At 47.8% G+C, this 24,828-nt stretch overlaps 2 long non-coding RNA genes across 2 annotated transcripts in view; one reads left to right on the top strand and one right to left on the bottom strand.

Annotated features, from left to right (window-relative positions):
• The first annotated feature begins 3,769 nt into the window (after positions 1-3,769).
• The window catches only part of LOC143935626 (uncharacterized), a 769,099-nt gene continuing 748,040 nt past the window's right edge, over positions 3,770-24,828 (top strand). Inside the window, exon 1 of the long non-coding RNA XR_013263563.1 lies at positions 3,770-4,457. This is a non-coding gene — a long non-coding RNA (uncharacterized LOC143935626). The remainder of the gene's footprint in view (positions 4,458-24,828) is intronic.
• On the bottom strand, positions 17,522-18,070 carry LOC143934904 (uncharacterized). The gene is made up of 2 exons (XR_013263426.1): positions 17,940-18,070; positions 17,522-17,856 (listed from the first exon to the last, which is right to left on the bottom strand). It is a non-coding gene; the product is annotated as an uncharacterized LOC143934904 (long non-coding RNA).

The raw sequence follows: 24,828 nt of genomic DNA, 5'->3' as shown, positions 1-24,828 counted from the left end.
GTATTGACAAATAGGATCCCGGCTTTCTAGGGAGTTAGATCACCGTGCCCCATACAGTGCTCTGTCAGAATTACCTACCTGGATTACAACGGACAGAAGGAGCAGGGGATCCTCACCAGTTGGACTGCCTTGAGGGACCTATCGTCCTATCACAACATGTATTGTACTTGATCTCCCGCCCCTTTGCCATTCCATCACGGGTATGTTATCTTTTTCACTGTGGGGGAGTGTTGGGAGGGGTCGGGAGACATAACTGATAGGGGGGACAGAGGGGACTAATGCAAGGCAGCCTCCAGGTCGTACAGGGTATAACTGCTGAAAGCTTGAAGGGGAGATTTATAGTTGAGGCATAGCTTCGAACCCTGCGTTCCAGAGTCCTGACATTGAAGTGGGGGAGGGGGGGGTGGGATTGCAGCTGATATGGGGGAATGTACAGCTTCTGTTCTTTAAAAACATTTGTATAATGTTCTTGCAGTGCTTTGATTGTTTATGGTTATGCATGCTACACTACCTTCCTGGTTTGTTTACTTTTGATGTTTACAGTTTTAACTCCTTCATTCACTCACTCACTCAACTCATTCAACTCTCCAACAAAATTCCCTGGCAAGCACAAGACACATTAATAGACCCCACGGGATGTTTTATCTTCCTTAAGGGACTAGTGGGAGAGATACAACTGACGTTGGCAACTGTCTACGCCCCCAACGGGAATCAGGCAGTATTCCTAGAAAGAGCGTTGGGTAAACTCCAAGACTTCACACAAGGTCACTTGATATTAGGGGGTGACTTTAATGTCCCCCTTATACCATCGACCGGCAGGTCATCCATCCCTCCGAGCCACCTTCATCGTATAGCCAAAAGATTCCACAAAGCCCAATTAATCGATATCTGGCGACTTCAACATTCGGGAGAAAAAGATTACACGTTTTATTCTACCCCACATAAGGTGTACTCCAGAATTGATTACTTCCTGTTACCGCATTGTCAACTGCATGGTGTCCGAGAGACATCAATAGGCAATATCCCTTGGTCCGACCATGCACCCATCTTTCTGTCTTATGCCCTATCTGACACGGCGTCGTCCAGACAGTTTCTGGCGCCTTAATGAATGTCTTCTGCAGACCTGAGGTTCTCACAGAAGTCTCCAAAGAACTGTACTTTCAAACGAATGACAGAGCAGACTGCGACCTGGGCATACTTTGGGAGGCACATAAATCGGTCATTAGAAGAATCCTCATTTAACACGAAGCCCGTATAAAAAGGGAAAGACAAAAACAGCTCGCCCAACTGCTACAAAAATTGGAAATTTTAGAATCCCCACATAAGCATGCCCCCTCTCAGAGTTCAGAAACTGAATTGGCAACCATTAGATGGCAGATCCCTGATCTGCTGTTATATAAAGCCAAGGCGGCACTGCAGTTCTGCCGCAAGGTGAATTATGAGTTGGGGAACAAAAGTGGGAAACTATTAGCGAAACAAGTAAGATTAGAAATGATGGACAACATTTGACTCTTCCTGCACAGATCGCTCAGGAATTTAGAGATTTCTACTCTCTATTATACAACTTACTAGCCCCTACACCATTACCGACAGAAGTGGAGGCCTACATCAGAGATTCCCACATGACATCACTATCCCCAGATCTTTGCGAAGAGTTGGAATCTCCCATTACTCTTCTGGAAATACAGACGGCTTTGGGAACCATGAAACCAGGGAAAGCTCCGGGCCCAGACGGGTTCACTACACAGTAAGACATTATTCCCAATAATAGGCCCACGTCTGCTTCAGTTGTTCCATGCATTTGATTCTGGGTCACCCTTTGCCAACGAGACCCTAAAGGCCCACATAACTGTGATACACAAGGAAGGGAAGGATCCTGCAGCATGTAGTAGCTACAGGCCCATATCGTTATTACATACAGATCTTAAACTTTACACGAAGATCCTGGCTACCCGACTATCTCGACACATTCAGAAAGTGGTCAACTTAGATCAAGTGGGATTTATTCCCACGTGGGAAGCAAGAGATAGTACCTCTAAGGTACTAAACCTATTACACATAGCACGGTCTAGGGGTACCCCTTGTATTTTCCTGAACACAGACGCGGAAAAAGCTTTCGAGCTGGTAAATTGGTCATTCATGTTCACCATTCTTAATCATGTTGGATTGGGGGAGGTGATGATTAATAGGGTAACCAGCATATATTCTAGTCCCACTGCGCAGGTGAAGGCAAATGAATGGCTTTCAGACTTCTTCCCGATCAGAAATGGAACAAGACAGGGCTGCCCCTTATCCCCTCTGTTATTTGCCCTCTGCCTTGAGCCTTTTCTTTCCACAATCAGACTAAATTCGGACATACAGGGAATAGCAGTTGGAAAGATACAGCATAAAATATCGGCGTACGCGGACGACCTTCTCTTCTCCCTGACTAATCCAGTGGTATCCCCCCTAACCTGCTCAAACAATTTGACATTTTTGGAAATGTATCCAACTTGAAGATAAATTTTACAAAATTGGAAGCGATAGGAATAGCCATCCCCCCAAACATTCTTCAGGCGCTACACTCAGATTTCCGCTTTAAGTGGACGTCGACCGCGTTGACTTACTTGGGCACGAAAATACCGACAGACCTGTCCCAAATATACGACCTAAATTTCCCACCCTTGATCACAAAAACCAAGATATTACTAAATAAATGCCAAAAAAAACTCCACTCCTGGTTTGGGAGATGCAACCTGTTGAAGATGTGCATACTCTCGAAATATCTTTACCTGTTTCAGGCACTGCCGGTTAGCATACCGAAGGTGTTCTTCCAGCAGGTTCAATCAATATTCACACGCTTCGTCTGGGCCCGCAGAAAAACCCTGCATCCCGTGTTCACAATTATCGCTCCCAAAACATTATGGAGGCCTTGCACTCCCAGATGTTAGGGGATACCATCTCGCAGTTCATCTAGGCAGGGTCATTGACTGGCAGCATCATGGTAAATTGAATCTGTGGGCACAGATTGAACAGGAGCAATCCCCTATCCCACTAAACAGAGCACTTTGGTGTTGGAACTCTACACCGCCGTCTCTGAAAGCACACCCCTTGATAGGGAACACCCTGAGAAAATGCTCACAAGCCGTGATACAAGTACAGCAAACGACCAGGACTTCACCTCTTACACCAATCTTAGGAAATCCTAAATTCACCCCAGGCATGACATTAACACACTTTCAGACTTTACGAGACTCCGATACTATTTCTGCATCCAAATTCGTGATAGGAAATAAATGGCCCTCCATTGCAGAGCTAACGGACTCTGCAGGCCCCTTCCATCTTTAATTCTGGCCGGCTGCACAACTACATCACTTCCTTCATACTTTGAAAGGACCCCACAAATATCACAGACCCCTTACTACTTTCGAGGACTACTGTTCTGGACTGGATCCACTCTCTCAGGTCCTCTCCAAAACATATACCGTATATACTCGAGTATAAGCCGAGATTTTCAGCCTCTTTTTTGAGGCTGAAAGTGCCCCCCTCGGCTTATACTCGAGTCATCGCTGTCTGCCCGCTCGATCAGCGTGTCGAGCAGACAGACAGCGGCCATTCTATAATTCAAAAGCCGCGCCTCCGGCTCCGCCTTCGCCTGTGATAGGCGGAACACTGAATTTCCCAGCAGCCTGTGTTCCGCCTATCACGGACATCGTATCATCCTCGTACTACGGACGAGGATGATACGATGTCCGTGATAGGCGGAACACAGGCTGCTGGGAAATTCAGTGTTCCGCCTATCACAGGCGAAGGCGGAGGCGCGGCTTTTGAATTTTACAATGGCCGCCGAGGCGCCGACGAAGAGGGCACGGGACGGAGGCAAGGCAAGGCACGGCACGGGACGGGACGGGACGGAGGCAAGGCAAGGCAAGGCACGACACGGGACGGAGGCAAGGCACGGCACGGGACGGAGGCAAGGAGGCAAGGCACGGGACGGAGGCTCGGGACAAAGGCTCGGGACACAGGTAGGCTGGACACACACACACACACACACACACACACACACACACACACACACGGATGGATGGATGGAGACACACACACACACAGGGATGGATGGATACACACACACACAGGGATGGATGGATGGATGGAGACACACACACACACAGGGATGGATGGATGGATGGAGACACACACACACAGGGATGGATGGATGGATGGATGGAGACACACACACACAGGGATGGATGGATGGATGGACACACACACACACAGGGATGGATGGACGGACACACAGGGATGGACGGACACACAGGGATGGACGGACACACAGGGATGGACGGACACACACACAGGGATGGACAGGCATGTCTCACCCTCGGCTTATACACGAGTCAATAAGTTTGCCAGTTTTTTTGGGGGTAAATTGGGGGCCTCGGCTTATATTCGGGTCGGCCTATACTCGAGTATATACGGTACTCTTCTCAATACCCCCCCTGCACAACCTGAACTGGCTAGCATAGGGAAGTGGGGTACAGACCTCCAACGCTCTTTCGATGCAGTACAAATACAAAACATGATTCATCTGTCCCTCAAATCTTCCATCTGTACAAAAACGCAGAAAACCAATTACAAGGTTTTGATGAGGTGGTACTTGACACCTAGCAGACTCCATGCCATATATTCTGATACATCAGAATGATGCTGGAGATGCGGTATGAACACAGAGACGATCCTACACATTTTTTGGTCGTGCCTCAAGCTGACAGCATTTTGGGCGTCTGTTCGTGCTATTTATCAGAAACGTAGGGAATTCGTGATCCCTGATGACCCTGCTTTTTTCCTGTTACACGTCTCTACCATGTCGATCAAAACCTATAAAAAATCTGTACTACGACACTCGGTGAACGCAGCCAAGGCCTGTATTCTCCTGCTTTGGAAACAGCAAAACCCACAAACTATAGCACTTTGGTTGAGAAAAGTAGGAGATAAACAAAATGGAATATTTGATAATGACAGCAGCCGACAAACATGAGACATATCTCAAAATTTGGACCCATTGAAACATCTTTAAATACTCTTCCCCCCCACCCCTCTTTTTCCCTCCCCCCACCCCACCTCCCCCTCTTCTTCCCTTTTTCTACTTTTTCCTTTATCTTTACTAACTTTCTTTACTCTTCTTTCTTTAGTTCCTTCCTGTTGCCCACATTATAATTATTATACACTGGTTTTGTTTAGGTGGGATAGAATTTGCCCACACGGACAATGAAAAACGTAGCGACCACTTTACTTGGGTGCATGCACATCGTTCAGTGCCTTCAGGCGAGCACTAGTATTATGAATACGTTGAAGATTATCCCATTCTTATGCAGTAAACATGTTGTAAACACTATCTGTAGACTGCCATATGTGGACACAAGTCTTTTCTTTCTTTTGTATGTACAAAAAAATTATAAAATTATATTTGAAAAAAAAAATAAGCAAAATGTTGTGCTGCCATTATTGTGATAATGAAAATCAATATGCAAATCAGATATTTATGAATAAAAGTCCATTCATGTGATCCACAAAAAATGAAGTGAAAAAGAAGATCCAAAACACCAAAATGTCCTTCAGAATCAACTGCAGATGTTAAACCTTGTGCTCCCCAGGAGGTAATTAAAGTAATGCCGTGTACACACGAGCGGAATGTCTGACAGAAAAAGGTCAGATGGAAGCTTTTCATTGTATATTCCGATCGTGTGTATGCCTCATCGGACTTTTTGAAAATTCTGACGGACCTAGAAAGAGAACATGTTCTAAATATTTCAGACGGAACCAATTCCTATCGGTAAAACCGCTCGTCTGTATGCTGTTCCGACGGACCAAAAACGACGCATACTCTGAAGAAAGTACGAAAGCTATTGGCTACTGGCTATTGAACTTCTTTTCTAGTCCCGTTGTACGTCACTGCATTCTTGACGGTCGGACTTTGGTGTGTACACAAGACAGTTTCAGCGGAATTCCGTCTGCACTCTGTCGGAAAAACCTTCAGAGTTTATTCCAACGAGAAAACCGGTCAAGTGTACAGGGCATAAAGGCATCCTGTTACCAGATATCATGGCCTTTCAGGGGTGATATATGCATCAGTGATTTGTTACCCCTCACTACAGTTATATCCAGCTAAACTTTTCCACCCGTTATAGGGAACACCAATATCGTGTCTATCGATCTTCCCCAAGCCTCAGATCCAATTAAGCCTGAGACCTGATTGCTGTGACTTTGTATTCCTGTCAAAGGTCATTGGCAATAGTTGTTCTTGATTGAATGTAATTATCTCAAGCAGCCAGCAAGACTGGTTAAATATCTTCATTCAAGGTTACCACCCTTCTCAACCACTAGGAGGCAGTGAAGGGGTTAAGTGTGTCCTAGTGTGTGTTCTAACTGAAGGGATGGGACTGTGCAGGGGAGATGACAGATCGCTGTTCATACTCTGTATGAACAGACGATCTGTCTATTCTCCCCTCAGAGAATCAGAAACTGTTTTCACACACAGAGCCCCGAGCAATCACAGGAGCCCAGAGGTGATCTCGATCCCTAGGCAATCACATCGGCTCCATCGGCACTCGCTTCGGCTCCACTATGTTATCGATGCATGTGGGCAATTCTCGCAGCTGAGCCATGTTGCCGTAGTACAACTGCGGCGGCTGGTCGGCAAGCGGTTAAGGGGAACCCTACACCAAAATAAAAAAATATTGCGTAGAGGTCCCCTCAACATCCATACCAGGCCCTCAAGGTCTGGTATGATATTAAAGGTAACTGTCAGGTCACCTTGAGGCAAGGTGACAGATGCACACCGTAGGGATCAGGGGTGCACCGCAAGGTTGTGGACCCTACGGCTGACTGCTGCAGACGGGGGACAGATCCCTGTCATGGTCGTCTCCGGAATACAGTGGTTTATGGAAGGCCTACCCACAGAATCCCCTCGTTGAGAGTTAACAGGTATCCACGGACGCACGCAGGTGCGTGTAGGTATGAACGGGCGCACGCGGGTGCGGGATGTTGCGAACGAGCGCACGTGAGTGCGCGATGGTACGAACGGGCGCACGCGGGTGCGCGGGGTCACGAACGGCTGCACGGTTTCACGCGGGCACGCGCAGGCACGCCGTGCGACCGTTCTTGGCGCCCAAAGGGCTACTTAAGGAATCTGTTACAGTGCCTCTGTGCTGTCCAGTCTACAGCGTGTCCGGTTACTTTGTCTCCTGCTTACCTGATTGTTCCTGATCCTTGTTACCCGGCCTGTTCCTGACAACGCCTGCTTGCTGCCAGCCTTTGACCTTCGGACTGTTTGACCACGCTTCTGCCTTCTCCTGTGTACCGTTGCTGCCCGCCTGTTACTGACCCGGCTTGTACCTTGACCTCGCTTCTTCTGCCAGCTGTTCCAGTCTGACCACCTGTGCCTGCCGTTGTCTGCTGCCTGCCTGCCAGCTGTTCCAGTCTGACCACCTGTGCCCGCTGCTGCCTGCCTGCCAGCTGTTTCAGTCTGACCACCTGTGCCCGCTGCCAGCTGCTGCCTGCCTACCAGCTGTTCCAGGCTGACCACCTGTGCCTGCCGTTGTCTGCTGTCAGCTCCAGGGCCGGTTCTACTCTTCACTAGCTCGGCACTTGTGCCCTCTGAACTCTAGAATTCCTGTCCCCACTTCCAGGGATTCTCGAGCCAGAGGCTTACGAGAGGCCGCTCCCTGCATTTTGGGCTCCTCCACCAGGTACGTGACAGTACTGGACAGCCATGTCCGAGCCCACGCAGGGAGCCTCTCCTATGGACGAGCTCTGCCGCCATCTTGCAGGACTTACTCAAGCGGTGAAGAATCTACAAGAAGGCTATAGCCAGTTGGAGGAACGTGTCCAGGCCCTGTCTGCTTCCTCACCGGCTGTCTCCGGGACCCCTGTTGCACCTTCCATGGTGATGTTGCCGCCAGAACCTAGGGTACCCACACCCGAAAGATTCGCAAGCCACCGGGGAAGATTCAGGGCTTTCCGCAACTCCTGTGAGCTTTTCTTTGCCCTTCAACCAAGGACCTTCTCCCTTGAATCCACCAAAGTGGGATATGTCATCTCCCTGTTGACAGGCGAACCCCAGTCCTGGGCTCATCGTCTATTGGAGAAGAAGGATCCCTCTCTCGATACTCTGAGCACCTTCTTTTAGGCCATGTCCCGGCTATACGAAGACCCACAATTAACTGCTACCGCTGAAGCAGCCTTGCACACACTGCAGCAAGGCCGCAGACCCGTGGAAGACTACGTATCGGAGTTCAGACGTTTGGAGTGCTGACACAAACTGGAATAATGCAGAACTTCGTCACCAATTCCGTATGGGTCTCTCGGAACCCCTGAAGGACGAGCTAGCCCGAGTGGGCATCCCTGAGACTTTGTAAGCTCTAGTGGATTTGTCTATCCAAATTGACAGACGCATAAGAGAACGTCGTTTGGAACGCTCCTCAGCAACCCCTCGTCCAGTGTGGATGCTACCCCGGGTACCTAGCTCCTCCTATCCAGCCTCTTCTAACCCCACCGCAGTGAACCAGGACTCTCCCGAACCCATGCAGTTGGGCTTACTTAGACCTTCCCTGACACCTGAAGAACGCCAACGTCGTCGGGCAGGGAACCTCTGTTTGTACTGCGGAGAACCGGGACACTTTGTGCGCACTTGCCCTGCAAAGCTCCGTAAGTGCCTCTCCATGTCTCCTGCCCTTACTTCTGATTTACCGAGTAGTACTTCCCATCTGACTGTACCCATTCTTTTGCAGCTCCCAGGAGGGAACATCCGAACCAGCGCAATTATTGATTCGGGAGCTTGCAGTGGCTTCATAGACCTGTCCTTTGTCTCGAGACATAACATTCCCCTTCGGCCCAGGGCAAAGGGACTTTCCGTACATCTGGCCGATGGTTCAACTTTCAAGTCGGGTCCAGTAACTCAAGAGACTTTGCCTTTGTTTACCACCATTGCCGGGATTCACCAGGAGTTACTGTGTTTGGACGTCATCACATCCCCTTTATTTCCTATCATATTAGGCATGCCCTGGCTGAAGGCACATAACCCCCAAATTGACTGGTCAACTGGAAAGATGAAATTCCTCTCACCCTACTGCCTCCAACACTGTTTGTCGGGGACCGACCAAGCTTCCTCCTCCTTGCTCTGCCTGGAAATAGATGCAGAAACCCATCAAGCCGTGCCCCCAGTTTACCACAGCTTCTTGAATGTTTTTAGCAAAAAGGGCGCTGAGACTTTACCCCCTCACAGGCCATACGATTGCCCGATAGAATTGCTTCCAGGTGCAGAAATTCCTTTTGGGAGAATCTTCCCATTATCTGAAACTGAATTGGTAGCCCTGAAGACCTATCTGGACGACAACATAAGGAAGGGATTCATTCGTCCCTCTACCTCCCCGGCAGGCGCGGGAATCTTCTTCGTGGAGAAGAAGGACCAATCCTTACGTCCCTGTGTTGACTATCGGGCACTCAACAAAATTACTATAAAAAACCCGATATCCTTTGCCGCTGGTGCCTGAACTGTTTCAGAGACTGGGGTCCGCAGCGGTGTTTTCCAAACTGGATCTTCGGGGTGCCTATAATCTCGTTCGCATTCGGAGTGGAGACGAGTGGAAGACCGCTTTCCGCACTCGCTTTGGGCATTTTGAGTACTTGCTCATGCCCTTCGGCCTATGCAATGCCCCCGCCACGTTTCAGCATTTCATAAACGATATTTTTAGAGACTATCTGGATCTGTTTGTTATCGTTTATTTAGACGACATCCTGATCTTTTCTCCCTCCCTGGCCAAACATCGGGAACACGTCAGGAATGTGCTATCACGACTCCGTCTTCATGGACTATACGCTAAGCCGGAAAAATGCATCTTCGAGCAACGGAGTATTCAGTTCCTTGGCCTGATCATTTCTGTAGACGGTATTGAAATGGACCCCCAAAAGATTTCAGCCATTCGAGATTGGCCCGCTCCTACAGACAGGAAAGGGGTCCAACGGTTTATCGGATTTGCAAACTTCTACAGAAAATTTATTAGGGGATTTTCCACCATAATTTCTCCCATCACGAGACTAACTAAACAGGGCCTGAGGTTCCATTGGTCTCCCGAGGCTCAAAAGGCCTTCACCACTCTGAAGGACTTGTTCGTTTCGGCCTCTATTCTTAAGCACCCCGACCCAACCCTGCCATACATTCTGGAGGTCGATGCCTCCGAGATAGCGGTTGGGGCAGTACTTTCCCAAAGACATGGACCAAGATCTCTTCTGCACCCAGTTGCATTCTTTTCCCGCAAGCTATCTGAGGCAGAGAGCAATTACGATGTCGGTGATCGGGAACTATTAGCCATCAAGGTGGCTCTTGAAGAATGGCGTTATCTGCTGGAAGGAGCAGCCCATCCAATCCTCATTTACACGGACCATAAGAATCTGGAGTACTTGAAGTCTGCCAAGAGATTGAGACCACGTCAGGCCAGATGGGCACTTTTCTTCTCCAGATTCTCCTTCCACATAACTTACCGTCCTGGGTCAAAGAATACTAAGCCGGACGCTTTGTCTCGTATGTTTAACCACTTGCTTACTGGGCACTTAAACCCCCCTCAGTCCCAGACCAATTTTCAGCTTTCAGCGCTGATGCACTTTGAGTGACAATTGCGCGGGCATACAACACTGTACCCAAATGAAATTTTTATCATTTTTTTCCCACAAATAGAGCTTTCTTTTGGTGGTATTTAGTTACAGCTCGGAGTTTTATTTTTTGCTAAACAAACAAAAAAAGATGCAAAAAAAAAAAAAAAAAAATCATGTTTTAATAGTTTGTTATAAAATTTTGCAAACGGGTCATTTTTCTCCTTCATTGAAGTGCGCTGATTAGGCGGCACTGATAGGCTGCATTGGTGGGCACTGATGGGCTGCATTGGTGGGCACTGATGGGCTGCATTGGTGGGCACTGATGGGCTGCACTGGTGGGCACTGATAGGCATAGTTAAGGCGGCACTAATAGGCACAGATAAGGCGGCACCGATGGGCACAGATAAGGCGGCACTGATGGGCAAAGATGGGCACAGATAAGATGGCACGGATGGGTGGCACGGATAAGTGGCACGGATGGGTGGCACGGATGGGCACTGATAGGTACCACAGATAGATGGGACTGATGGGCACTGATAGGTGGCACTGATAGGTGGCTCTGATAGGTGGCACTGCTGGGCACTGATGGGCGGCACTGCTGGGCACTGATGGGCGGCACTGCTGGGCACTGATGGGCGGCACTGGGGTGCAGCACCTTTGAGGCAGATTGGGTGGCACTGTGGGTGGCACTGTGGGTGGCACTGTGGGTGGCACTGTGGGCACTATGGGCACTGACAGGGGGCACTGACGGGGGGCACTTACTTTTTCTTTTATTTTACTTCAGGATGGCACTGCGGGAGGCAGGTGGGCACAGGCAGGTGGCAGGTGGGCACATGTATTGATGGCCGTGATCGGGACTGATGTCCCGATCACGGCCGCCGGTGATCGGCTTTTTTTTTCTCTCCTCGCGCTGTCAGCGCGAGGAGGAATAATAGCCGATTACCGGCTCCGTTCTATCACATGATCAGCTGTCATTGGCTGACAGCTGATCACGTGATAAGGGGTCGGGATCGACCCCTTACACGGATCGGTGATCAGGCGAGTCTCACGGACTCGCCGATCACAGAGCGCGCCGCGCGCGCCCCTCAGGGGGCGCGCAGGCCGCTCGTAACCAGGACGACGTCAATAGACGTAGTCCTGAAAATGTAGGTCCGCGCTAATGCCGTCATTTGGCAATAGCGCGGATCTGAAGTGGTTAATGAACCCGAAATCTCCTCGCATCCAGACACCATTCTGCCCTCAGGGAACTTCCTGCTGCTTCAAGGAAATCTGCTGTCCCAGATCAAGCAGGCTTCCGTTAGTGCTGTTCTACCACCTGACATCACTCTTCTGGCCAAGGACGAACTCTTCTGGTACAAAGACAAGATTTTCGTTCCTCAGGAAATACGAGTTCCGGTCCTCAGTTCTTGTCATGACCCTTTGCTGGCTGGCCATTTTGGAGTTCATAAGACCTCCGAACTGGTTCAACGAACATTCTGGTGGCCACAGTTGAAGTCGGACTGTAAGAAATACGTGGAGGCATGTGTCACCTGCATCCAGAACAAGGGCAGTAAGTCCAGGGCCTGGGGTCTGTTAAAACCACTACCCGTCCCAGAAAGACCCTGGCGGATGATCTCTATGGACTTCATCGTCGAGCTGCCACCTTCAGAAGGCTGTTCCACGATCTTTGTGGTTGTGGATAGGTTATCTAAGATGGCCCACTTCTTACCAATGAAGGGTACTCCCTCCGCCGCAGAAACAGCCAAGATATTCATTAAGGAAATCGTGAGACTGCATGGCATTCCTGCGAATATCACTTCGGATCGGGGAGTTCAGTTCACGTCCAAGTTCTGGAGAGCTCTTTGTGGGGTCCTGAAGATCGATCTCTGTTTCTCATCTGCCTACCATCCTCAAACCAATGGGCAAACTGAACGAACGAACCAGACGTTGGAACAGTACCTACGCTGCTTCTCTTCTTTCTCTCAGGAGGATTGGGCCCCCTTACTACCTCTTGCCGAGTTCGCATATAATAACTCCGTTCACTCAGCCACGAAACAGTCTCCATTCTTCGCAAACTATGGTTTCCATCCTTTGTTCCTGTCCAACGATCTTCCAGAATGCCCGGTAACTGCGGTTCAGGAAAATCTTGACTTCTTTAGATCCAACAACAGGCTTCTGCCGGAAACCATGGCAAAGACTCAGAAGTATAATAAAGAGGTGTTTGATAAGAGGAGAAGGGGAGAACTTAATCTCAAGGTCGGGGATCAAGTTTGGCTATCCACTCTGAACCTGAAAATGGCCTGTCCATCTAAGAAGTTGGGTCCAAGATTTGTGGGTCCCTTTCCAGTTGTGAAAAAGGTGAATGATGTGGCGTATGAACTAAAGTTGCCAGAATCGTTTCGGATTCACCCTGTCTTCCACGTAGCTTTGCTCAAGCCAGCCGTTCCAGATCCCTTTGACAGCCGGAAGGTTGCTCCACCTGAACCCGTGATCATCGACGGTGAAGTCGAATATGAGGTGGAATCTATCCTGGACTGCAGGCGAAGACTCAATCAAATCCAATTTTTGGTAAAATGGAAGGGGTACGGGCCTGAAGAAAATTCTTGGGAGCCTGAGTCCAATATTCACGCCAGAAGACTGATACTTGCCTTTGAGAGGTCCCATCCGGGTAAGATGGCACAATCGGGCATCCGGAGGCTGCCCCTTGGGGGGGGCAATGTCATGGTCGTCTCCGGAATCCAGTGGTTTATGGAAGGCCTACCCACAGAATCCCCTCGTTGAGAGTTAACAGGTATCCATGGGCGCGTGTTGGCGTGAACAGACGCACACGGGTGCGTGTAGGTACGAACGGGCGCACGCGGGTGCGCGATGTTGCGAACGAGCGCACGCGAGTGCGCGATGGTACGAACGGTCACGAACGGCTGCACGGTTTCAAGCGGGCGCGCGCAGGCACGCCGTGCGACCGTTCTTGGCGCCCAAAGGGCTACTTAAGGAATCTGTTACAGTGCCTCTGTGCTGTCCAGTCTACAGCGTGTCCGGTTACTTTGTCTCCTGCTTACCTGATTGTTCCTGATCATTGTTACCCGGCCTGTTCCTGACGACGCCTGCTTGCTGCCAGCCTTTGACCTTCGGACTGTTTGACCACGCTTCTGCCTTCTCCTGTGTACCGTTGCTGCCCGCCTGTTACCGACCCGGCTTGTACCTTGACCTCGCTTCTTCTGCCAGCTGTTCCAGTCTGACCACCTGTGCCTGCTGTTGTCTGCTGCCTGCCTGCCAGCTGTTCCAGTCTGACCACCTGTGCCTGCTGTTGTCTGCTGCCTGCCTGCCAGCTGTTCCAGTCTGACCACCTGTGCCCGCTGTTGTCTGCTGCCTGCCTGCCAGCTGTTCCAGTCTGACCACCTGTGCCCGCTGCTGCCTGCTGCCTGCCTGCCAGCTGTTCCAGTCTGACCACCTGTGCCCGCTGCCGGCTGCTGCCTGCCTACCAGCTGTTCCAGGCTGACCACCTGTGCCTGCCATTGTCTGCTGTCAGCTCCAGGGCCGGTTCTACTCTTCACCAGCTCGGCACTTGTGCCCTCTGAACTCTAGAATTCCTGTCCCCACTTCCAGGCATTCTCGAGCCAGAGGCTTACGAGAGGCCGCTCCCTGCATTTTGGGCTCCTCCACCAGGTACGTGACAATCCCACTGGGGTTAGAGTGTGAGATTCCCTGGGGCGCGGAGTCTAAGGCCACGTACACACGCGGGGACTGTTCGCTCAACTTTGTTCGTCAAACAGTTTCAGCGGACAGTCCGCTCAAAATTAGCATGGACGGACTTGGCCACACACGACGAACGAACAGTCCGCTGAAACCGTGCGCGATGACGTACGTCACGTACGACGGGACTAGAAATAGGAGGTCCAAGACACAGCAAAGCACCCTTTGGGCTCCTTCTGCTGACTTTGCGTTAGTAGAAGTTTGGTTAGAGACGATTCGCGCTTTTCAGACTTCAGCTTAATTTGTCCGTTCGCTGCGGCGCAGTCTACCTGTGAGGTTTGTATCTGTCTTTCGGTACGTGTGGATCAGTTGTACCTGTTATTAGGCGCTTCTGGTCCGCTCGTTTCTGGGTTTCAGGTCGTTCTTCATAGGTCTGGCTGTTCTTCAGTGCGTTCAGTTGAGCTTGTCTGTCCAGCCGACCGTTTCAAAGCCATGGAGTGTGGACGTACTCGGGAACGAGTTCGTGCTATATGGGGGCTTGGTGTTGGGGTTAATACTTTGACCCGAGCCCAGTCTGTGAACAGGGTGAGGAGGAGTTCATGGACAAAGAATTGGTTGCGCCAGCGTGACTAATTCTCGCATATGTCTTTACTCCGTGAGAATAATCCTGATGAATTTTAAGGAATTATCTCAGGATGACGGACCCCGTTTTTCACCGTCTGCTGGCTTTGCTGACCCCTTATATCAGCAGGCAGGATACCTGCATGCGGCAAGCCATCACTCCGGAGCAGAGGCTCATCGCCACGTTGCGCTACTTGGCGACAGGGAGAAGCCTTCAGGACCTCAAGTTCTCGACAGGCATCTCCCCCCAGGCTCTGGGGATCATTATTCCAGAGACCTGTTCTGCCATTATTCGGGTCCTGCAGAAGGAATATATGAAGGTAAGTTTGTTCTTTTAATATTGCATTATATGCATTGTATGTTTGTATTCATTTCATCATGACTTTTAATATCCATGACAGGAATATGATGTGAATGTCCCCTTTATATGAATGCATGCATTTTTTTTTTTTTTCTTTAAATGTTTTTTTTTTTGTGTCATTTTTTTATAGCTTTTTACCTTTTTTTGTGTATACACCCTGTGTGTGGAGAGAGAGAGAGAGAGAGAGAGAGATAGATATATAGAGATATATAGATATATATAGATATGGATTGTCAACTCATTAATTAATCCCCCCACTCAAATTGGTTGCAGGTGTTGTATACTTAGTAATTAGTCCCCCCACCCCACTCAAATTGCTTGCAGGTGTTGTATACTTAGTAATTAGTCCCCCCCCACCCCACTCAAATTGCTTGCAGGTGTTGTATACTTAGTAATTAGTCCTCCCCCCACCCCACTCAAATTGCTTGCAGGTGTTGTATACTTAGTAATTAGTCCCCCCCACCCCACTCAAATTGCTTGCAGGTGTTGTATACTTAGTAATTAGTCCTCCCTACCCCACTCAAATTGCTTGCAGGTGTTGGATACTTAGTAATTAGTCCCCCCCACCCCACTTACCCACCTAATTTATGTCCCCTGGTCCATCAGAGGGCTGATTAATCTGTGAATTGGTCCGCCTACTTTTTTTTTTTTTTTTGGCAGAAAACAAATTTGCAATATTTCTGTTTAACTGTTGTTCCAAAATGTTTTAGAATTTTATTTGTTATGAATTGTTTTTATTTAATGACTAATTTTTTTTTTGTTTCATGTGTTTGACTCCCCAGCTTCCTTCAACGCCACAGGAATGGCAGACTGTGGCTTCCCAGTTCGCTGCCCGTTGGGACTTCCCCAACTGCGGAGGGGCCATCGACGGGAAACATGTGAGGATTGTGCCCCCACCCCATTCGGGGTCCTACTATTGGAATTATAAGGGGTTCCATAGTGTGGTGTCGGCACAATGTGACTTTCTTTATGTGGATGTGGGGAAGAACGGCCGGATGTCTGACGGAGGAGTCTTTAGGCAGACCGAGTTCTGCCACCGTCTTACCACTGGTGGCCTGGACTTGCCACCAGATGCCGAGAATGTGGAGGGGCTCCCGTTTGTTTTTCTGGCTGATGAAGCGTTCGGTCTGAGTGAACATCTCATGAGACCCTTCCCCCAAAGGACCCTCACCCCGGAGAGGAGGATTTTTAATTATCGGCTGGCCAGAGCAAGAAGGGTTGTGGAGAGTGCCTTTGGCATTATGGCCAGCCGGTTCCGTCTGTTACTGACAGCCATCAACCTGGCAGAATATAAACTGAACTATGTTATTCTGTGCTGCTGCATTCTGCACAATTTTCTAAGGAAATTTTCAGGTAACCAGTACCTGCAGCCTATTGGGCCTGAGGCCGGACTCAGGCTTCCAGAACTGACAGGGCTGGATCATGCCCTTCCTGGCTTAGCCTCCCAAACAGCACGTGAGGTGCGTGACCGCTATGTCAGCTATTTTAATGGTAGGGGGGCTATTCCAATGCCAGCTGACCAATAAAAATTTATTTTTCTTGAAATATGTCTTGTCTGTTCAAATTTTGAAGTTTGGTTCTTATTTGCATTTCACGGTGCTTGTCTCCTACATTGTCCTAATTCAGGGATATGCAATTGGCCAACCTCCGGCTGGTGCAAAACTACAAGTCAATCATGCCTCTGGGTCTCATGCTTGTGGCTGTCAGTCTTGCTATGCTTCATGGGACTTGTAGTTCTGCAACAGCTGGATTTCCACTAATTGCATATTCCTGTCCTAGTGCATTTGTATAGCAAAGTGGTTTTTGACAATAGGAAATAAGGACCTTTGTGACAGAAAACACAAAATGACTTCCCAAACTGGTATTGAGTCTTGAAAGAAGTAGACACACACATTTTTTTTTTTATAAATTCTTTTTGTTTTTTTTGTTGTTTGGGAAATTGTTTTTTTTTTTAATTGTTTTTTTTTTTTTTTTTAGAAATTCTTTTTTTTCTTTTTTTTTTCTTTTTTGGTAAACATAGAAATATATAGATATATCAAAAATACAATTATCACAAAAATAAACAAATAAAATCAGTTTTTTAACTATTTACATAAAACAAGGGGTAAAGCCAAATTTTGAAGATGCACACCAAAAATTGGTAATGTCAACATGTGCTATGTACCATCATGAGTGATCAATGGACGTGTTTGGTGTGTGCAATCCCTTCCTCTCACATACTAGAATGAGGAAGGGTTTGCAAACACCAAATGCGTCCATTGCGATCCTCTGATGGCACATAGCACATGTTGACACACCGTGTGCATCTTCAAAATTTGGCCTCTAAAAATCAAGTAAAAACCTTAAAAACTTTTTGGCAAGGAAATGAAGAACAAGATCGATTGTGTTTTAGGGAAAAGGGGCTTAGATTCTCCCTAAAACATCGATCATGTTCTTCATTTCCTGCCTCATAGTGTCCAGTTGTCTCTGCATTTCATCAATTGTGCCATTCCAGCCCATGATCTGCCCAATCAGCCTGTGGGCACTGTCCGAGGTAAATGGCTCGGCTTGTCCTTCCACAACCAGATCATCACCTAAAAAACATGTGTAGATAAAAAATTGGTTAACATATACAGCCATTAATTGTTTACCTTAAGCTGGGTTGTCAGACACTCACTTTGTGGGGTGCGGATCTCCACCACCTCTTCCTCCTCCACATCTAGCCCTGGGCTTGTCTGCTCCAGCTGGGACACGGGGCTGGGAAGCTCCATCACTGACACAGGGCTGGATGGCTCCATCACCGACACGGGGCTGGGGCTAATTGCCCAATCAGGCTGGCGAGGTCGGGGGGTCCTGGACTCTTGTCTGAGTCGTTGTTCCCCTATGAGAATGAAAAAAAAAAAAAAAAGATAAAGATAAAGATACTTTTAAGCATAGTGATATTTGAGTTCAGAAATTTGAATATGAAACATTGGTTTGAAGTGGTGTACAATTATTAGCTGGTTATTACAAGATCCTAGTTTAATACATCCTTAAAATGACTTTTTTTTAGTTAGGCTGTGTTCAGACTGCTGCGATGTGCGAACGCTGCAAATCTACTGTGGTTTCACGCATCGCATGCGCAGTTCGCACTGCCCTATGTGACCTGCTGGGAGTATCAGTGTAAAGTTTTATTGACACCTCCAAATTAGTTCTCATTTCACAGCGCAATCTTTAAACTCGGACAGGAATCGGACCACATGGTGTAAACACCCATGTGATCCGATTCGGCTGTGGACTAAAAAAAGGGCCATGTACAAGTTTGGTCCGGATGCGATGCGAATTCAGCCATACTATATACATGGCTGAAATCGCATCACACAGAGATCACATGTGATTTGCACTGCAGTGCGGTGCAAATCACATTTGATCTCGTACATTGCAGCAATGTGAACCTAGCCTTTAACCAAACTGTGATACTGTATATCTTTTGTCCAAGTTTCACAGACGGACACACTCGAATCATCGCCTGGAGTACCTGTGTGTGATTATGTCAAAAATGTTCTATGATGGCCCAAACTACACTTATAAAAGTTTCCTAGTCCAGATGTTGAACCAGCATTTTATCTATCTATCTCATTTTTTTAATTGAGTCTACATTGCACTGAATAAATTTATGAAACTTTAGTAAAAATTTATATCCTATAAACTGAGCGTGACAATTCAGTTTATCATGAACAATACCAAAAAAATAATAACTAATTAAAATCTAATCCAACACCAGATAAATTTACACCATACACAAGATTTACATACACCGCCTACACGTACGATTACGATAAAATCCGCCAGATTTACATACACTATCTACACGAACGATTACGATAAAATCTGCCAGATTTAAATACGCTATCTACACGAACGATTACGATCAAATCCGCCAGATTTTCCAATGCCTACACGAACGATTATGTCCGACAGTCACGAGAAACGCGGAGTTTACTCACTTTTTTTCAGGACCTTTTTGATGCGGTAATATTGGTCCGGCTCCCTGGACTTGATGTCGGACCATCGTTTCCGGAGCTGGTCCTTGCCTCTTCGTACCCCAAATTTCGTCTCCAAGGCTGTGACTACCTCATCCAAGATGGCGCTTTTCCGGACATTAGGTTTGGGGTACGGGCCATGTTCCCCATCATAATCCTCCCTTTTTAAGATAGCCACCATCTCCACCATCTCTTCAAAGGCCATATTGGTGGCCTTATATCTCCTCCTTGCTCCTGAAGCATGGGGCCCATGGCTTTCCTCCGCGCTGCTCACGCTGCTCCTAGAATTTGCGTCCGCCATTTTCTCCTCTCATTCACTCACAGCGGAACGAGGGTAAAAGGGGCGGGGAAACACGGTCACAAGGAACGTCAGGGGCGGGCGACGCAGGCGGAGCCTGAGCGCATGCGCTGTATATAAAGCGTTACCACGAGGCCGTACGCTTGTCCGAACGGAAGCAGCGAGTGCTACACGCGACGGTAAGATAGTTATCGTTTTATTTTCGTTTAATTTAAAGCCTGCGTTAGGGATGTGCATATTGAATTTTATTCTTATTGATGTTTAATTGATTTTTATGTGGGTTGGTGGTTGAGTGGGCTTGGTGTTTTGTGTGGTAGTGTGGGGGTGGAGGTGGGTGTATAGGGGGGTGGGGGTAGTGTGTGTGTGTGTGTGTTTGTGTATGGGGCAGTAGTGTGTGGGGGGGGTAGTGTTTGTGTGTGTGGGAGGGGTAGTGTGTGTGTGTGTGTGTGTATGGGGCAGTAGTGTGTGTAGTGTGTGTAGTGTGTGTGTGGGGCAGTAGTGTGTGTGTGTGTGTGTGTGTGTATGGGGCAGTAGTGTGTGTGTGTGTGGGGGGGGGGGGGGTAGTGTGTGTGTGTGTGTGTGTGTGTGTGTATGTGTATGGGGCAGTAGTGTGTGTAGAGGGTGTGTGTGGGGGGGGGGAGTATTTGTGTGTGTGTGGGAGGGGTAGTGTGTGTGTGTGTGTGTGTGTGTGTATGTGTATGGGGCAGTAGTGTGTGTAGAGTGTGTGTGTGTGGGGGGGGAGTGTTTGTGTGTGTGTGGGAGGGGTAGTGTGTGTGTGTGTGGGGGGGGTAGTGTGTGTGTGTGTGTGGGGGGGGGTAGTGTGTGTGTGTGTGTGTGTGGGGGGGGGTAGTGTGTGTGTGTGTGTGGGGGGGGGTAGTGTGTGTGTGTGTGTGGGGGGGGTAGTGTGTGTGTGTGTGTGTGTGTGTGTGTGGGGGGGGTAGTGTGTGTGTGTGTGTGTGTGTGTGTGTGGGGGGTAGTGTGTGTGTGTGTGTGTGTGTGTATGTATGTGGGGGGGGTAGTGTGTGTGTGTGTATGTGGGGGGGGGGGGTAGTGTGTGTGTGGGGGGTAGCGTGTGTAGTAGTGTGTGTCTCGCCTACATTGTCACAATATAGTGTGCTTTTGTTTTGTTTTTGTTTTTTTTTGTTTTTCAGAAAATGCAAAGGTATACTGCAGATCCCTTTAAGGAGGAGGCCTTCCTCTCAACATTTCTCGATTTAGTGGAGTCGCACAGCAATCTGTGGGATACAAAACACCCCCAATATCCAAGCCGTGCTGCCCGGAAGAAGACACTGGAGACAGTTTTGCGTTTGTGAAAACCCGACTCCCCCAGGCAGACACTGACTTTGTGAACACCAAAATTAAGAACCTGCGTAGCGTGTATAGGCGGGAGCAAAGAAAGATCCTACAGTCCCAAACATCAGGAGCAGCAGCAGGTCAGGTCTATGTACCTAAGCTGTGGTATTATGACAGGCTGTGTTTTCTGGATGACACGTCAGAAGCCAGGCCGTCACTTTCGCCTCTTCCGTCTACCCGTCCCTCCACCCTTCCCTCCGCCTCAGGTGAGCCATCCCTGGAAGATCCAGACCCTTCCTTGCTGGACGAAGTTGATGCGCCCAGCTGGAGCCAGGTATATTTTATTTTCTAAAGTTTGGATTGCTCAAATATTAATGATGTAAAGTTCAATGTTTGAATTGCTTCCAAATCTAGGATTTCATCACAAATTCAATTAGATAGAAGGATACAGTAGTTTACACAAATGTGGCTCAAATCTTGGTGAACTGATGGAAAAATGATGGTGTCAAAATGATAGCCTTTTGTATTTCAAGACAAATGTATTTGCAAGTGAGAACTGTAAAATTGTTAGTGATTGATGATTTCTAAATATAGACATATTTTAGTTATTGATTGCTTTGTTTTTTTACACAGGATGAGCTCACCCAGGAGGAGGCCGGGACCAGTGGTATGGAGGAGGAGGCCGGGACCAGCCACACACAAGAGCTAGCTGGGCCCAGCAGGAGTCGGACTGAAAGCCAGGTCCCTCCCCTCCGCCTAGCCAGCAAAAGGCCCAGGAGGATGGGCCGTACAGAGGAGGAGTCCTTGGTGCTGATACGGCAAGCCACACAAATTTTGTCAAAACCCCCCAATCCGGAGGAGGCCTATGCCACTTATCTGGCTAGCAAGCTACAAGAAATGGACAAACCACAGCGAAACTTGTGTGAGGCAATCTTTTTTGATGCCATCCAACGGGGTCTGAAGGGTGAGCTCACACCCACCACTAAGCTTTACAACACAGATCCTCCTAAGGCTAGACGGAAGAGTCACAAGTGACTGCCTGGCTTCAGTCTGCTCTGAAAGAAGACGCAGGCTGTTGTAGTACCACAGTCTGGGGACATAGATCTCATCTGCTGCTGTTCCTGGTCTTTGGGATTCTAGGACCTGGTTTTGCTCCCTATGTACATGCTACGCAGGTTCGGAATTTTGGTGTCCACTCACTTGATGTGTGCCTGGGGGACAAAAGGCTTCACAAACGTCAAAATTGTCTCCAGTGTTGCCTCCCTCTTGATTTATTTTGGTTCTGAGGAAAAATAAAAATGTATTATTTACAAAAAATCTTGTATGTTTTTTTTTTTTTTAATTTTTTTTTCAATATTTTTGTATAATTTTGGCTTAAAAAACAAACTTTATTTGTGAGTAGGCAGATATATGTCAAAAGACTCTGGGGGTTATTTACAAAACACACGTTCATGTAAATATGCTAACTTCAAGTGCAATTTTTAAAGCACTGCAAGTGCACTTGGAAGTGCAGTCGCTGTAAATTTGAGGCTTAACATTTGAAATGAGGGGAAGCTCTGCTGATTTTGAACATGCAATCATGTGTAAGCTAAAATGCTGGTTTGGGTATCTATCTATCTATCTATCTATCTATCTATCTATCTATCTATCTATCTCTACTTGCATAGTCCTGCTTGGCCAAAAAAAATGCAAGTCCATCTTGTTTCAAACCCCCCACAACAAAAAAAAAAAAAAAAAAAAAAAAAAAAAAATATGACAATAGTAGTTCCAAAAATATATAGTAATAGATAAATTCTATATATTTTTTTTTCAGAAATAAAAATATATATATCAATTTTTTTTTCTTTTTTTTTTAGAGGGTTTTTTTTTGTTTTGTTTTTAAATTTGGAATATATTTTTTCTATAATTGGAAGATTAATCATAGGATGAGGATGAATAAAAACATGTAGTATAACTCTGTGTGAATATAAGCAGCAAAGCTACTTCACTTTTCTTGCGTTACAAAGAAGAAAAGAACGGGCTATATTAAAAAAAACACAAAATTAGCAGCATGGACGAATATGCTAGCTTCAATACGAACACTAGTTTTACAAGACCGAGCGCTTCCGCCCTGTAAATTCTTTCTGAGTATGCGCGGAACTTAGTTTGACGAACAAGCCTACACACGAGCGGACTGTCCGCTCAAACAAAGTTTCAGCGGACAGTTTTTCGGAAATTCCGAAAAACTTTGTTCAGCAGACTGTTCGCTGAAACTGTCCGCTGAAAGCCCACACACGAGCGGACTGTCCGCCGAAACACTGTTCAGCGGACAAAGTTGAGCGAACAGTCCCCGCGTGTGTACGCGGCCTAAGAGCCAGCAGGTGTTCACCAGCGCCTCTAGTGGTGAAGATGGACTTGGCTGCAACTGGCTCCAGGTCGCGACCCCCAGGGTCCCCCAGCTCACACCCACAGTAGGCAACAGGAGGATAGGGATGGTGAGGGACAAAGCCAAGGTCGGGGCCACAAGCAGATGGGAATAGTCGGAGACACGCCAAAGGGTCAGGATCACAGGCAAACAGGGATAGTCAAAGACAAGTTAAAGTCGGTAACGGGAAACAACAGAATCGCGCACGGAAGGTAACAGGAAGCTAACACACAAAGGAATACACAATGGTTGATCAGCACTGATGGCCTGCAGTGCACAGGTTAATATAGGGCTCCCTGATAGGGCCTGGGGTGGAGCTATGCTTAGAGGAGAGGTTATAAAAACCACCAGGTGGAAGTGGCTGGCCTCTAGTCTGAACACATGAGGGGAGGTAAGCAAACACAGGAAGATCACTGCATAACCATGACAGTAACCCTGCATATATCGGCCTTAAAAAGTCATAATATCTGGTAAGAGGAAACCTTTACTTTAATTACCTCCTGGGGAGCATGAGGTTTAACACCTGCAGTTGATTTGGAAGGACATCACTATTTTATTTTAATTTACAAGGACTTTTTGGTGTTTTGGATCGTATTTTTCACTTCAATTATCACCATAGGCGTGGGCACACCCTAATCACCCGTGTCAGCTGTCTCCCAAGATCTGGCTGTGGGAGTTCTGTGAAAGGCTGTGTCCAATGAGTGAGCAGCTATCAAACACCAGCCAATAGGATGGGGTCTGAGCGGGCCACTACTTTTATGTGGCACGCTCCCTTTCTTAAGCAGCCCAATCATTGGCTGGTGTTTGAAATCTGCTGGGTCCTGCCCACCCCTGACATCACCGCAGAATTTTGACATCTGGTCTCTCTCTGCATGCAGTTACATTGCATGACAGTTTCACACACTGAGCAGCCCTGGCAAGCATCAATATCGGCTCAGTGTGAAACTCCCTCTGCTCTGTCAGTGCCCATTAGTGCCACCTGTCAGTGCCAGTGTTTTCAAATTCCAGTCAGTGCCAATCAGTGCTTTCAATCAGTGCCACCTGCAATGCCAATAAGTGCCACCTGTCAGTGCCAATCAGTGCCACCTGTCAGTGCCAGTGTTTTCAATCAGTACCACCCATCAGGGCTTCCAATCATTACCTCCTGTCAGTGCCAGCAATCAGTGCCAGTGCTTCCAATCAGTGCCACTCAGTGCCCTATCAGTGCCCATCAGTGATGCCAATCAAAGCCCATGAGTGCCACCTATCAGCACCCATCAGTGCAGACTATCAGTTCTGCCAATCAGTGCCACTAAATGCTGTCAATCAGTGCTACCTAAAAAAGTACAGAGCTAACTTACTGATCAATAACTTAATAATGGTGGAATCCTCTAATGTATGGAAATCTCAAAAGGTTCAATATTTAGACAATATCGGTCTCTGATACGCAACTTCACATATAATACACATCAAACTGAAAATGAGACATACTGTATAAAATGAAACTTAGCAGGGATGGTGGAAACCCCTCCTATAGATATTGGCTATACAGATTAACTTCAAGTGCAAC

This window comes from Lithobates pipiens, unplaced genomic scaffold (assembly GCF_037356315.1).
Source record: "Lithobates pipiens isolate NorthernLeopardFrog02 unplaced genomic scaffold, aLitPip1_a1.2 Scaffold_28, whole genome shotgun sequence".
NCBI classification, from domain to species: domain Eukaryota; kingdom Metazoa; phylum Chordata; class Amphibia; order Anura; family Ranidae; genus Lithobates; species Lithobates pipiens.
The sequence above is the reverse complement of the archived record's forward strand: the minus strand, read 5'-3'. Positions and strand labels throughout refer to the sequence as shown.